Raw genomic sequence first — 12,052 nt, 5'->3', positions numbered from 1 at the left:
ATACACATAAAAAAATCTGAGAACCAGCAATGTACACCAAACACTGCTTAGAAATATGTGGCTGAGCCGGGCACCAGTGGCTCATGCCTGTAATCCTAGCCACTCAGGAGGCTGAGATCTGAAGATCATGGTTCAAAGCTAGCCCAGACAGGAAAGTCTGTGAGACTCTTATCTCCAATAAACCACTAGAAAACCAGAAGTGATGCTGTGGCTCAAGTGGTAGAGCACTCACCTTGAGCTGAAGAGCACAGGGACAGCGCCCAAGCCCAGAGTTCAAGACCCACGACCAACCCATGAACTATCACTGGGTCATCCAGGTTTCACCAAGCACCACAAAGTCAAAGAAGTCATATAAATGGTAGCCCTCAAGAGACCAAACACTCATATCTTCTCTTTGTCTCTGTTATAAACTAATTAAGTCACTAAAAAGAGTATTTATCCCAATTAGAAAGAACCAAACACTACAGGGCAAAACAATCAAAGAAATCTGGGAAGTGGAGCTCACTGGCCATGGATGAAAGTGAACCAGCAGGGCACCTGTGGCTCACACCTGTCATCCTAGCTACTAAGGAGGCTGAGATCTGAGGATCACTGTTCAAAGCCAGCCCAGGCAAGAAAGTCTGAGAGACTCTTATCTCCAATAATAGAAAACTGGAAGTGGCGCTGTAGCTCAAACAGTAGAGGGCTTGCCTTGAGCTGAGAATCGCAGGGACAGCCCCCAAGCCTAGAGTTCAAGCCCCACCACCAACAAAAAAAAGTGAGCCATACAACTTGTGGGTGGAAATAGGAGGGAAGGACTAGGAGATAGTGAGGGAACAGAAGACACTGTGTAAAAGTAAATATACTCATTAGCTGACTCAAGTTATTGCAATGTCTGTAATCACCTTAATAATAATAATAAAGCAAATCAATTAAAAAAATCTGTGAAGATGTGAATGTACTAACAGTTCTTCCACTGTACTGAGGTTCTGAACTCAGGGCCCATATCTACTAGGTAGGTATTATATTACTTGAGCCACTTTCTGACACTTTCATACTAACATTTCCAACAGGAAATAATGAAAAATAAAGTAGAAGAGGAAATAATGAAAAATAAAGTAGAAAAGGACTAGCTTCCATCACTACTAAATGGATTTCTTTGAACCCCAATGTTTTCATGACATACCAGTCAATGACTTGGTATATGGTCACATACAGTATTAGTATCTATATTATTAATTACTATTTACATACATATTAAGACACATGACATTCAAATAAAAAGTTTATCATCTTAATTATTAGAGGGTAAATTCTTAATATGTACAATAGTCCAAAATTTTAGAAATGAACTAATGAAATAAAATCAGATTTTTAGAAATAAACTATAAGCATATAATCATAGAATGCTAACAGCTAACAAGTCATGCAACATAAGAATAAGTACTAAAGGATGATCAAATTATAGATATAATTCAAAAAATGTATAGGAAGCCAATATATAGGTGGTTCATATGTGTTATCTACTCAGGAACTAAAGATGTGGGGGACTGAGGTTCAAAGCTAGCCTAGCCAAAGAGTCCATGAGAATACTTCTCAAGGGTAACCATCAAAAGGCAGGGATGGGGGACTGACTCAAGTGGAAGATCTATAGTGGAGCAAGAAAGCCAAGCAAGCTGAGTGAGCCACAAGGCCCTAAGTTCAAACCCAAGTGAACCCAAACCCCAAAAGTAAGACACTTAGAAAATCTCAGGCTTAGCAACAATTGCAAAATGCAAATCCATTCCCACAAATGTGTCAAATCTTCTAATAATCCATGTCTGTCTTCCCAAGACATAGAAAATTATAGTAAGATTTCTGAAAGGAAATTTAGCATTCAGGTAAAAATATAGATTACATCATATCTTAGATTGAAGCAATGAAGTAGAAACATTTATAAACTAAATAAATTGTTTCACAGTGATTAAAAACACACTGATGAGCTTTTAACAAAGTTGTTAACTGGGTGATGCTAATTTTCAGAAGTAATACCTCATAGCTTCCAAGTCCTCACTCTTTATCAACTGAAATTCATAATGGATAAAATCAACAGTTAAGCTGGGTGCTGGTGGCTCATGTCTATAATTTTAGCTACTCAGGAGGCTGAGATCTAAGGATGAAGGTTCAAAGTCAGCCCAGGGAAACAAAGTCCATAAAACTCTTTATCTCCAACTAAAACTTACAACAAAACCAGAAGTGGCACTGTGGATCAAAATGGAAGAGCACTAGCTTTGAGCAAAACAGCTCAAAGACAGCTACCAGGCCCTGAGTTCAAGCCCCAACAACCAACAAAAACAAAATCAAAATCAAACAAACAAAAAAGTTACATTGGATGCTCTACAAAAGGCAAGTATACTGATTCAGAACCAACTATAGTGTTTTGGAAAAAGCTATCATTGGAGGCGAGGAGATTATGGTTCAAAAAGTCCACAAGACTCAATCTCCAATTAGCAAGCAAAAAAGATGGACTGAGCCCGGCACTGGTGGTTCACACCTATAATCCTAGCTACTCAGGAGGCTGAGATCTGAGGATTGCAGTTCAAAGCCAACGTAGGCAGAAAAGTCTGCGAGATTCTTATCTCCAATAAACCACACAGAAAACTGGAAGTGGCACTGTGGCTCAAGTGGTAGAGCACTAGTCTTGAGCTGAAGAGCTGAGGGACAGCACCCATGCCCAGAGTTCAAGCCCTGCAGCCGACAAAAATAGATGGGCTGGGTGAGTGGTTCAGTGTTAAGAGCGCCAGTCATGAGTGAACAAAGCCGAAGAAGTACAAGGCCCCTGAGTTCAAGTCTAGGTTAGAAAACAAAAACTTACTCCATTGTTCTTAGTCTTAAAAATATTGATGAGAAAAACCTTGTGAAATTTAGTCTAGGAATATTTGCAATAGTTGCCACTTGAATCCTTACGTTGACACTTAGGCTAGACTTCAGAGTAGTCATATTGAGCCTCACCTCATCACGCTCAGTAAATATAGCTCATCATAAATCCAGCCAAGGTCTTCCACAAGGTATGTCTCAACAATTATATACAAAAGGGGATGGGAACTGGGCATGGTGGTGCCTGCTTATAATCCCAGCACTCGGGAGGCTGAGGCAGAAAGATCATAACTTTAAGGCCAGTCACAGTAACATAGCTATACCCCTATCTAAAGAAAAGCTATCAAAGAAACAAAAAACATCAAACACAACAAAAAGGGAGGCACGTGATAGCACACTTCTAATCTCACTGTAAAGGAAATTGGACAGAAAAATAGAAAATTTAAAACCATACAAGATCTTGTCTCCAAAAAACAAAACCTAGAATGTAGGAAATGGCAAAAGACTTGCCCAGCCTATACAGAATTCTAAGTTTGATCATCAGCATCTGAAAGAAAAAAAATGGATGGGCCTGAGGATGCAGCAGTTCAATCTTCACACCAAAATAAGTAAATAAATAAAAATTTAAATGTAGGTAGTAAACTTCTGCCCATATTATCTTGTTATGGAAGAACGAGTTAACAGCTCTCTATGATAGTAGATGTAAAATAGAAGCAATGTAATTCAACTGAAACAAAATAAAATGTAAAAAAAGAAAACACAAATTATAGGTTGGCAGGCAGGCAAGTACACTCACATACACAGACATAGTCACAAAGACTCACAAAGACTCACAAAGACACACACACACACACACACACACACACACACACACACACACACACACACACACACACACACACAGAGCAATCTTCCAGAATAATAACATTGAGATCTTAAGTTTCAAAGAAAATCTACATCTCTTCTTTCAGAAAGAATAGTCTGAATCAAAGCAGCCACAACCTAAACCTCATACAGGAAAAGGTCCTAATTATCCCAAATCCTGTGAAGCTTAGGAGAAAAAACTTTAAAGCTAGCCAAGATTGGTTCATGAGTTTAAGATGGAATGATGATAGCAGTAAAGTACAAGATGAGGCAGAAAGGGATGGCATAATGCTTCTGTGAATTTTCCAGGACTTCCTAAGACAACTAATTGAAAAACAGACTTATCAATATAGAAAAAATAGTCGTACAAAGAGTTGCCATCTGTAATTTTCATAGCAAGAAGTCAATTCTATTTGGACTCTATAAACAAAGAAGGTATAAATGACACCATGTGTTTACATGGTTTACTTAAAATATAAATCCACTGCTGACATCTACTGTTAGGAAAGATTGGTTTCAAAATATTAATGCTCAATGACAATGCAGTTGGTCAGCTAAGGACTCTGATGAATATGTACAAGGAGATTTAAGGTTTTCATGCTGCTAACCTAATATTCTTTTTCAAGATCATTCATGAGGAAGAACTTTCAAGTACGATAATAAAAATACACTTTTTTTTGGCCAGGCCTGGGGCTTGAACTCAGGGCCTGGGCACTGTTCCTGAGCTTCTTTTGCTCAAGGCTAGCACTCTACCACGTGAGTCACAGCACCACTCCTGGCTTTTTCTGTGTATGTGGTACTGAGGAATCAAACCCAGGGCTTCATGCATGCGAGGCAAGCACTCTACCACTAAGACACATTCCCAGCACTAAAAATATAAGCCTATACTTTGTAAGCCTATATTTGAAATAGGAAATGATTCCTATGATGGATCTGAGAAAGCAAATTGACAACTTTCTAGAAAGATTAATCATTCCAACACAGTATTAAAAACATTCCTGCATGCCAGGCATCAGTGGCTCACGCCTATAATCCTAGCTACTCAGGAGGCTGAGATCTAAGGATCTCCAGGAAGGAAATGTCCATGAGACTCTTATCTCCAATCAACTACTAAAAAGCTGAAAATGGTGCTGTGTCTCTAAGTAGAGTACCAGCCTTGAGCACAAAAGCTGAGGGACACTGCCCAGGCTCTGAGTTCAAGCCCCAGAACTGTCACCAAAAATAAATTTAAGCTGGTGGCTAAAGCCTATAATCCTAGCTACTTAGAAGGCTGAGATCTGAGGATTGCACTTTAAAGCCATCCAGGCAGACAATTCTGTGAGACTCTTATCTCCAATTAACCATCAGAAAGCTGAAAGTGTCACTTAGATTCAAAGTGGTAGAATACTAACTTTGAGCCAAAGAGCTCTGGGACAGTCCCTGAATTCAAGCGAGTTCAAGCCCCATGACTGGCAAAAAATAATTTTTTTCATGCTAGGCATGTAGCTCAAGCCTATAATTCTTGGGAGGGTTAAGGATCTAGGATAGCAGGATAGCCTAAGAACTTTGACAGACTCTAGCCCAGTCAATAAGACATTACTACAAGTATGTCATCCTGCCTGGTCAAGGTCAAGGCTGGCAGATGTTAAAAGGGATACAAAACTCTATTCAAAACACTAACCCCCCACCCAAAAAAGGCCTGAAGGCATGGCAAAAGTAGTGACCAGCAGCTGTATGGCCAGCATGTGGCCCTGAGTTCAAATCCAAAAATAACTGAACTCAAGAAGAAATCATACCATTTTGGAAGATGTTGATTCCAACAACCACTACTGTTTAGTCCAATAGGCTCCTTGCCCATAGCTTGGCATGCTCCTTTCCCAGGATCTGGCAGGCATCTTTCAGAGTTCATCACTAGACACATTTGGTGCTTAAAATAGAGTACTAAGCCCAATTCATATAGGTAGTAAGTAACTGGCCTCCTTCCCTCTTACCTTGAGAGGACTGCCATTGGGGCCCTTACAACCATATAAGGTATCAAGGCCCGTTAAAGGGGCCATCTACAGGACCCTTATCTACTACTTGGGCAGCTGCCATAAAACCTAGCCCACCCTGGTGAATTCCCTGGACCACACGTCCACACTAAAGTCCCCACCTACTAGCCCCTTAAATTATATAGGTTACCTCAGGAGAGATCTGAGGTTCTTCTCCCTGTGAGAAGTAGTCTTGTTGGTTCCTTTGCTGGCAATAAACCTTTCTTTGTTCTATGAACCTGGTTCCCAGTTCCCCTGTGCTAGTCACCCTCTCCCCTGGAGAGTCAATCACAGGGGCCCAGACTTGTGCTACATCAACACAGCCACTATGAGGCTTCCTCCTGACCCCAAGCACTCTTTCACAACCAGTTTACCAGCCTTCATTCATATGCATGGGGTAAATGGACTTGGGCTCCTTTTCTTTCTCTTGACCTGCTCACAGTTTTCCCACAGCTGAAAGACCCAGTACTGAGCTCTGCGAGTCTATGGTCGGGCCTAAGGCTGAGGACACAGGGAGTCTGGGTGACAACCCTATCCCCTGTCAACCATTGTTCTCCTCTGTCTGTCTGTCCCTCTCTCTCTCTCTCTCTTTCTCTCCTCCCCCCTCTCTAGACTGATCTAGACTGAGGATGCTATTCTAGTTGATCCTAGCATTGTGGTCACCATAGGAAACTCCCAGTCTATGATGCCGGCAGACTTGTCCCTCGGGTACATGCCTGCCCATCTATTCTAGTTCCACCTGGCTCCTAAGTTTAAACACCAAGACCTATTTACCTCTGCAATCCGGCATGGCCACTACAGCCAATCTAAATGGCCAATTAACGGCACCTTTGACCCCAGGAGTATTTGGGATTTATTTAATTGTGAGTGCTCAGAAAAATGGAGCAAAATAAAGAACACCCAGGCCTTCTCCCTTCTTCACGCTCACCTGACAGTAACACTTTTCCTGATCTCTGCACACCTCTTACTAGCTGCTAAAACCCTATACTCCTTTCATTTGATCCTGCGGGACCCCCCCCCCCACCGTCCCTGCCGCCTCCCCCACCAACCATTGGAGCTCTGGAGACCATCATGTAGCACCTTACAAAAACACTAGGTGTCGCCCTTACATAGGTTTGGTCCAGAGAGCCTGCTCAGGCTCTTACTCAGAGTAGATAATTACCACAAATTAACTCAAATCTTTCAGGGTAAAAATGAAAATCTTCACCCAGGCGTGAGTGCACTGGCCTGGACCCAGAGACTGAAGAAGGCCAACTGTTGCTAATGACTTATTTTTCTCCCAGTGTGACTCAGACATTAGGGCCAAATATAAAAAGCTAGAAAAGGGCTACCACTTATCCTCCAAGTGGAGGTTCTAGAGGCAGCATTCAAGGTATACAACCGGAGATATAAAAAGGCCCAAAAAGGTTAAATGCTAGATAGTAGCCAAGCAAGCCCTCTACCAACCTGCCCCATCCAGTAAGGGCACCTCCCTCAAGGAGCCTCCAGACCCTGCTTCAGATGTAGGCAGACTGGCCACTGGGCACACCCATGCCCCAACCTTTGACCACCACTAGGACCATGCACTAAATATGGGCAAAAGGGGCACGGATTGACTCTCCCACCACCTCACAGGGTAATGGGCCATCTACCCCCTCTCTTCCCCAGGCTGACCTCCATTAAATTGCCTCCATTCTCTAGTACAGCCCCTCTCTTCGCCCTCTCCCCCTTCCTACTCCCCCCCCATACCCTTAAAAAGTTGCACTTAAAACTTTCTTAGATAAAATTAACGACAACTACTTTCTTTGCCATAACAAGCTGACAGCCCTGCTTTACTCTGGTTCCCCTCCACCTGCCCTTTGGCCGCCTCTCACTGAACCTTTTATGGTGTCTTCACTCTCTTTCTGAGGCCCCTCCCCACAGGTAGGTATCACAAAGCCCCCTGTGCCTCTTCCTCCTCCATCTTTCTCTTATTCCCTCTCTTTTTTTTTTTTTTTTGGTCCGGTCGTGGGGCCTGAACTCTGGGCCTGGGCGCTGTCCCTCAGCTTTTCAGCTCAAGGCTAGCGCTCTTCCACTTGAGCCTCAGCACCACTTCCGGCTTTTTTCTTTTTGCTGATGTGGTGCTGAGGAATCGAACCCAGGGCCTCAGGCATGCAAAACAAGCGCTCTACCACTGAGCCACCTTCCCAGCCCCTTATTCCCTCTCTTCTGTCCCCTACACTCAAGCCCCCTCCATTGTCCGTGACAGGCCCCCTCCCCACTCTGCTCTGCCCACTAATTCCTTCTCTGCTGTAAGTCTCCCACTCATCTCCTCTCTTTTCTTGTCAGGTAGCAGCTTCATCTGTCACTCTCTCTTTTCTCCTCTTTTTCTAAGCCCTTTTCCAGTACTACATTCTTTCACTCCGCAGTGGGGAAACTGTCCTCTAAACAATGCTGCCACCTCCCCACCCCCGCCGGCCTCCTTGTGTGACTGACTGATGGGGGGGGGGGGTATACAAGCTTCCAAAGATAAATCAATTTTCTTTATCTGTAAAGGCCCCTGGAAAAATTCCTTCTACCAGTTCTCTCTGCAGATCCCCTTAGCAAGAGACAAAGGCCACATGGTGATTTTTTTTCTGCAACTCCACTTACTACTGTTTCTCCAGATAGTCAATTCATATACTAATACATCTCATTATCAAAATTGTTTTAGAGGCTTTCTGTTCTTGTTATCAATGTTTATTTAGACATGGGGATTCAGTTAAATTCTGCTTGTGGGGTCACCTTGATATCCCTCTTCAGCTTTCCATTAATCTGATTTGTTGATATTTAAAAGGATATTCAAGTCAATTACTCAAAGGTCAATATGTCTTGCTAACAAAAATATTTAAACATATTCTGCTTTTGACTATGGAGGTCTCGGTAATCTGTAAGAAAGATGTTGTTGACAAAAGTGCCATGTAGTTCTATCATATTGGGCAAAACAATGTCATTTTCCCACTGGAATTCCTAAAAAAATTACAGCCAATTGTTCTTAAAAAAAAAAGAAAAAAGAAAACCTAAGTGTGCCTTAAAACTTTGTACACAAGTGTAGATGTGTATGTTACATGTTCAAAGTAATCTCATTGTAATACATAAAAACTGTCATCATGGGGTAAAAAGTATTTTTTTCTATGTTTGGTACTGATATTTCCTGAAATTATTTAATTCCTGACTGCAGTGGTAAATCTTGTGCTAAAGGAGTTAACTATCAAGCATACTGCTTTTTATGTGAGTCTAATCTAGCAAGCTTCTCTGCCCCAGCAGCCTGTGGGTAGAAATACAGTCTAAGATCACCTGATTCCACAAGCCAAAGGACCAAAAAGAAGGGCAATTTTAAACTCAAACCACAAAAAAAAATCTTCATCAGATCCGGGGGCAAACAAATAGGTCTAAAATTTAATCCAAAACACGAATTTAAAAAAAGTAAGAAAATGTAAAAGAGAGAGAGAGTAAAGAAAGCCTTGCGAAAGAGAATTGAGAAAACAGAAAAATGGGTTCCTTTTGATTAAAAAGGATTTTGAAAGTAAAAATTGTCTTAAATGTTTGCTCAAAAGGGAGAATCAAGACAAACCATGAAATGTTCAAGTAAGCCACAGAAGGTTTGAGTATTTAGCAGATGATATGGGTATGTCTTAAAAGATGAAACTTGTAAGTAAAATTGGTATGTAATTAAGTTGGCTGTGATGAAAATAAGATGATGTAAAAAGTGCTGGTGGCTCATACCTGTAATCCTAGCTAGCTGCTCAGGAGGCTGAGATCTGAGGATCAAGGTTCAAAGCCTGCCTGGGCAGAAAAGTCCATTGAGACTCTTATCTCCAATTAGTCATCAGAAAACTAGAAGTGGAGCTGTGGTTCAGTGGTAGAGTGCTAACTGTGAGCAAAAGACCTCAGGGACAGCACCCAGGCCCTGAGTTCAAACCCCACAACTAACAAAAGAAAAATCTGGGCAACAATGGCTTGCACCTTAATCTTAGCTGCTCAGGAGTCTCAGATCTGAGGAACTAAGATCTGAGTGTTTCAAAGCCAGTTTGGGCAGGAAGAACCATATGACTCATCTCCAATTAACCAATCTTAATTTCCAACTAAGCTATAAGTGGAGCTGTGGCACAAGCAGTAAAGCACTAGGCTTGAGCACAAAAGCTGAGAGACTGTGCCCAAGCCCTGAGTTCAAGCCTCACGATTGGCACAAAAGTATCCTTGAAAATGCATTGTAAATATAATGATATGCTTATACACAAATAGGAGCTGATATACATGAAAAATCCAAGTAAGTTCTATTGTAGAAATGGCTGACTACTTTACAGTATCAGCATTACTCATGTAGACATTGTTTATATCATACACACAAAGACAGAAATATGAAATACCTAAAAGTTTTTTTATAACATCAAAAAATAAGTACTTCATTCACTAAGTACTTCTTTACTATCATCTACTATAGGAAGACAACCAAGTAATAAAAATACAGTTCAATTACTCTAACACACCAACATCATTTTGACATACTCACTGTGTTCCATAATGCACATTTGATACTTATTTTCTTTTGATCCCACTCCCGGACATGAGTATGATCTTTGCTTTTTTCAAGAGTTGCCAGTTTCATTGTTACTCTTCCATTTCCATCTCACCAGATGCCTATGCCTTTTCTCATGCAAGTATGTTTCCGTTAATCTTTCAAAAAATACAAAGTGCAAAATATGAAAAAAAACCTCAGCATACTTGGGAAAATAAGATAGGAGAGGATTTGGCAAAGTGCCTTGATACAAATGCCAGTTTTAAATACTCAAAGTTTTCACATTATGGATTTTATAAGATTAAAGTGCTCTATTGTGTTTATTGAGGCACACTGACTGGTTTTCAGAATATCCCTTTAAGCTCAAATTTGAAATCATTTTGTAGTCAGACAAGGTCCAGTGTCATCATGAACCTAGCCATGGCCTCTGGAATATTCTCAGTTTTCTTAGAAGATTACGTTACCTGGAATGTTGTTATGTTTCTCTCCTAAAGGCAGCTAATACAATTTTCTTCTGACACTACTGGGTAGGAACTTCATAAAATTCATTGAACAATTTCTCTCTCCTTCAGTCTCAACTAAGTTGTCAAGAGAGCATCACATGAAACTGGAAAAGTATGAACACACAAATATCCCGCTTCAGGTTCAGATATGATTCTACTATAGAAACAAAACATAATGTGTGCTGAGATTCATATACTGAGACTATATGAACAGGTGCTACCTGTTGACATCTTTAAAGGTGCTATGTGAGAACATATAATGTGCATATTTTTCCTAATCTGGGAATTAAGAATATAAAAGTTCTGAACTATTATCCTATAATTTATATAAACAAAGTCCTACTTGTATTATTTTATTACAATTAAGATCTTCAAAGAGGGGCTGGGAAGGTGGCTCAGTGGTAGAGCGCTTGCTTTGCAATCCTGAGGCCCTGGGTTCGATTCCTCAGCACCACATAAGCAAAAAGAAAAAAGCCAGAAGTGGCGCTGTGGCTCAAGTGGTAGAGCGCTAGCCTTGAGCTGAAGAGCTGAGGGACAGCACCCAGGCCCAGAGTTCAGGCCCCGCGACTGGACCCCCCCCAAAAAAAAAGATCTTCAAAGAAACCAATGCCCAATTCATTAGTTTTCAGGAATCTATAATTTGACATGGGATAATTAATAAGCCTAATGACTTCAAAATATAGGAAATTGCAAAATTTGACTTTCAAAATTCTTTTTTTTGTCAGTCCTGGGACCTGAACTCTGGGCTTGGGCATTGTCCCACAGCTCTTCACTCAAGGCTAGTACTCTATCACTTGATACACAGCGCCACTTCCGGCTGAAGAATTATCTGGTGCTGAAGAGTTGAACCCAGGACCTCATACATGCAAGGCAAGAACCACTAAGCCACCTTCCCAGGCCCTCAAAATTCTTCTAATACCAAGTTCTCATAACATATCAATGAGGAATACTATCACAAATATTGTATCAACTATTTTATGCTAGCATTAGTAAACTCCAGATTTCCACTTGAAGCTGTGCTCCAAGTCACAATGAAAACATTGTGTCAAATATGATGTGCAACCTAAATATACTTACGGAGTCAGACAATAAAAAAAGCATATGAAGAAATCAGAAAGTTGTTGCCAAAGCCTGTTTTAGGCAAGGTATGCTCTGATGTAAATTTAGGAGTGCATGATGATTTCTAAGTATTTAGAAGCACAGATTGTTTTAAGAATGGTATATTGATATGTTCCTAACAGACACTGAAAGCAAAATAGATTTACAATCTGTTAGAAAACTTACTATAGCAATTTACTCACTACTTAGTTGAGACCTCAGCATTA

The 12,052-nt window shown here is 40.9% G+C and overlaps 1 long non-coding RNA gene across 1 annotated transcript in view; it reads right to left on the bottom strand.

The window, feature by feature from the left end:
- Positions 1–10,633, bottom strand: part of LOC105982548 — a 35,439-nt gene extending 24,806 nt beyond the window's left edge. The window contains exon 1 of the long non-coding RNA XR_001174903.1: positions 10,219–10,633. This is a non-coding gene — a long non-coding RNA (uncharacterized LOC105982548). The remainder of the gene's footprint in view (positions 1–10,218) is intronic.
- Positions 10,634–12,052: the final 1,419 nt, after the last annotated feature.

The sequence above is a fragment of the Dipodomys ordii genome, unplaced genomic scaffold, assembly GCF_000151885.1.
Source record: "Dipodomys ordii isolate 6190 unplaced genomic scaffold, Dord_2.0 Scaffold15, whole genome shotgun sequence".
Classification (NCBI taxonomy): domain Eukaryota; kingdom Metazoa; phylum Chordata; class Mammalia; order Rodentia; family Heteromyidae; genus Dipodomys; species Dipodomys ordii.
The sequence above is the reverse complement of the archived record's forward strand: the minus strand, read 5'-3'. Positions and strand labels throughout refer to the sequence as shown.